This window comes from Pyrgilauda ruficollis, unplaced genomic scaffold, assembly GCF_017590135.1.
Source record: "Pyrgilauda ruficollis isolate IOZ18807 unplaced genomic scaffold, ASM1759013v1 scaffold999, whole genome shotgun sequence".
NCBI classification, from domain to species: Eukaryota; Metazoa; Chordata; class Aves; order Passeriformes; family Passeridae; genus Pyrgilauda; species Pyrgilauda ruficollis.
The window spans coordinates 7,079-11,012 of NW_024532143.1; the positions used below are offsets into that span (position 1 = coordinate 7,079).

General features: G+C 55.5%; 1 pseudogene; it reads left to right on the forward strand.

The window, feature by feature from the left end:
* Positions 1 to 414: 414 nt before the first annotated feature.
* On the forward strand, positions 415 to 1,183 carry LOC121365734 (annotated as a pseudogene).
* Positions 1,184 to 3,934: the final 2,751 nt, after the last annotated feature.

Consider the following 3,934-nt stretch of genomic DNA (forward strand, 5'->3'; position numbering starts at 1 on the left):
TTCTCAGTGGTGAGAAATGCCAGCATGTAGGTTGAGAAGGGAACTAGGGAGGTAGGGAAGCACTTTTCTGGGAGAAGCATTCTTACTGTGGCACCTGGAAACTAGAAAAACACAACACATGGGCAGAGCAGGAATGAGGTGCAGAAACAGGCATGGACTGTTGACCAAGTCGGCAGACCAAGTAGGGAGAAATCAAGATGCGACATGTGCCTGCATGGAATGCCACCGACCATGATCCGAGCATTCTGCTTACTGGGAAATGTTAATATCCTGGAAAATCTTGGACCTCTCCTCCTGGCCCTAACAGAAAACCTCAGATAGGACCGCAAAGGGCAGAAGCCAGGAAATGGAAATGCACCAATTCAGGAAACAGGATACAGCCCCTATCATTAACTAGCAGGGAGCACAATTGACATGAGCTGGTCAGAAAATTATGGCTTCCACTAAGGTGCCTGAGGGCCTGAGGCAGGCCAGGACTGCTATAAAAGGCAGCCACAGTCTCTGCTCTCTCATCCACTTCTCTCACCTCCTTCTCCCCAGGAATCAGGTGAGTGCGAAGCCCCTTCACCTCCTCCGCCCGCTACTGCTTCAAGAGCAGCTCTTGCCTGGCTGGAGGTCCCAGGTTAGAGGTGTTGTTGGAGGTCAGGGCTGGGAGCTGCTTGTGCTGGGAGAGGGCAGGGGAGAGAAGGTCTTGTGCAGAGAGAGAGAGGCAGGGACTGGGCTGAGGTGGCTCCTGGGCTTTGAGCTGGGCAGTGCAATGTGGGCCAGGAGGTGCCTTGGCTGCAGGGGGTTTGGGTGCAGTGCTGCTCCTCATGTGTCCTCACTCTGTGCTTCTCCCTGCCGTCTGTGCCAGATGCACCTGTGAGCCCCAGCCATGTCCTGCTGCAAGCCCTGCGACCCTTGCTGCCAGCCCTGCGGCCCCTGCCCGCTGGCCAGCAGCTGCAATGAGTGCTGTGTCAGGCAGTGCCAGAGCTCCCACGTTGTCATTGAGCCTCCTGCTGTGCTGGTGACCCTGCCTGGCCCCATCCTCAGCTCCTCCCCACAGAACACCGCCGTGGGATCCTCCACCTCTGCTGCTGTTGGCAACATCCTCAGCTGTGGTGGAGTGCCCATCAGCTCTGGGGGCTTTGACATCTCCTGCATCACCAGCTGCTACGGCAGCAGATGTTGTCCCCCCTGCTAAATCAGCTGGCAACATCCTTGGACAGGAACCTCCACAACCTCAGAACGTGGAACAGCACTGGAGATGGATCTTTGGAACAATGCATTTGTGCCCTTGATTTACTACTATTTTCTTGCACTCTTTTTTCGTCCCTTCCCTTCCTGTCTGCCCCACCCAATACCAGCCTAGTGGGACCTGTTTGCCTCCCTCCATCCCTCTGTAGGCCAGGCAAATGGACACCCCCACTGTGCCCTATCGGCTACTTCTAGTGTCTTCTCTGAGCTACCTCCTTTTCTTCCTTAGACTCAATAAAGTTGTTTTGCATCCAAAGCTGGCCTTCTGCTTTTTCCTTCTTTGTGTGGGAACTCTTCCAGGCAGCTGAGGGCAAAAGGTGGAGGAAGCCGTGGGTGGACACTCTCTGCTGGCCATTACTTTGTGCCTTTTCTATTGGAGCTCCCAAACACATCCCTGCCTTCCCCAAAAGAGTGAATCAGGAGAAGATGATGGCAAATGGTCACAGGAGTGGGAATGGGAAAGAGCAGTGCCTGGGGATAGTCCACCACCTCCTCTCTTCCAACACCTCTCTCATCTTAGCCTTCTGCTCAGCTTCTTAGCACACAGGCAGACCTGAATGCTTTCACAGGGTCAACCGAGCCTTAGGACAGAACCAAAACCAAAACCATCCTGCCACCATGTTGGAGGCTGCCACTCTTTCCCCTTCTGTGTGTTGGAGAGGAGAAACTCTCCCATCTTCCAGCCCCCACCTCCCAGACATGGCCCAATATTTTTCTCCATGTGACTCATTCTCTTGGACAGCATCAATTTCCCAGAGCTCCTGGACTATGGGGCAAAGGCCACTGTGGCCACAGGACTCCCCCATGCCCACAGAGCCACCAGAACCCTGCCACATAAACTTTCTCCATGAGGCAGGAACAAGGACCCTGGGAAACAGCTGAGGCTGCCTGGGCATCAGAGGGATGGCCGGGGTTTGGGATTGTCCTTGAGAGATGTGGGGACTGACACATCCTTGCCCCCAGGAAGCATGGAACCTTGCATAGCAGCACTCAGAAGAAGTGTCCGTGAGGGAATGGTAATGAGGTAAGGCAGGAAATGCAAAGTCATTGTAGAGGGAAAATCCAACTCATGCCATACCATTCCCAGAGGTCTTTCCATTCATTTGGGATCATGCAGGAATATCGTCACTTGTGCAGCACAAAGTGAGGACCCTGAGGCACTGTGGGGCCAGGATAAAAGGCAGCCTAACTGGTGGCTCTCTCAACCACTTCTGTCACCTCCTTCTCCTTGGCAACCAGGTGAGTTGGAAGCTTCTTTCTCCTCCACCCTCTCCAAGAAGGCCTTGGCCTTTCTGGCCCTTCTTCCTGCTCCTTGTTCTTCTGGGGGTGTTCTGCTGCGGGGTGCTGTGGGCAGAGGGCAGAGCGTGTGTTGTGGCCAGAGGCTGAGGCTGGGCTGAGGTGCTGATTTGCATCCAGGTTAGGCAGGAGCCCAGCTGGGCCTGGCTGAGCTGGGAAGGACCGTGCTGGGCTCAGGCAAAGGATCCCCAGGTGGGGCCTGCCCAGCCTGGAGCTCGGCAGGCAGCAGGGGCCTTGTCCTGCTGGGGGTGCCTTGCGGGCCGTGTCTCAGGTGTGCGTGTGCTCTGCTTCCTCCCTGCCCTCTGTGCCAGGTGCAGCGCCAGGCTCGAGACATGTCCTGCTCTGAGAAGTGCCAGCAGTGCCGGCCCTGCGAGCCTTGCTGCCAGCCCAGCGGCCCCTGCCCGCTGGCCAGCAGCTGCACTGAGTCCTCTGTCAGGCAGATCCAGAGCTCCCACGTTGTCATTCAGCCGCCTGCTGTGCTGGTGACCCTGCCCGGGCCCATCCTCAGCTCCTGGAAGCCCTGCTTCCTGGGATATTGCCAGCCATAACTGCCTGAGGGAAGGAGGCCATTAATTCAATTTCTTTCCCAGTGTACTTGTGCATGCATAACCTTCCCCTTTTGCTTTAGCAAGCTGGCATTTATCAAGCATAATGCTGTTCTCTGTTTGGTTTTATCTTGTCTTACTGCCTGAGAAAGGGGATTGACAGGGCAGCTTGCTGGGCACCAGCCATCCAGCCAAGGGCCACAGAGCACAGCTCGTAGTCCAGCCCAGGGCAAGAGCAGGAACAAGCTGCACAAGCGGGCATGGACTGCTGACCAAAGGGAGACGTAATGAAGGCCAAGCAAGACCACAAAGAATACCTTAGGTCCCCTGTCCATTCCCAAGACGGGCCGCGGAAACAGGCTGCACGTGAAAACTCATGGGATGTCACAAAGGGATACGGGAGAGACGGGCAGGGATACAGGAAGAATGAGAGTGATGCCCTGAGTGCTTTGCCACAAAGAGACCCACAGGAATGACACAGCTTCATGTCATGTGCCTGCATGGAATGCCACCAGACCATGATTCCAGCATTCTGGTTTCTGAAATCCCGGAAATTCTTGGACCTCTCCGGCTGGCCTTAGAAGGAGTCTTCAGATAGGAAGGCACAGGGCAGAAGCCAGAAAATAGAGGCTGCAGTGCAGGAAAGCAGGACACAGCCCCTACCATTAACTGGGATGGTGCACCTCTGACATGAGCTGGTCAGAAAATTATGGCTTCCACTAAGGTGCCTGAGGGCCTGAGGCAGGCCAGGACGGCTATAAAAGGCAGCCCAAGTCTCTGCTCTCTCATCCACTTCTCTCACCTCCTTCTCCCCAGGAATCAGGTGAGCACTAAGCCTCTTCTCCTCCTCCTCCTGC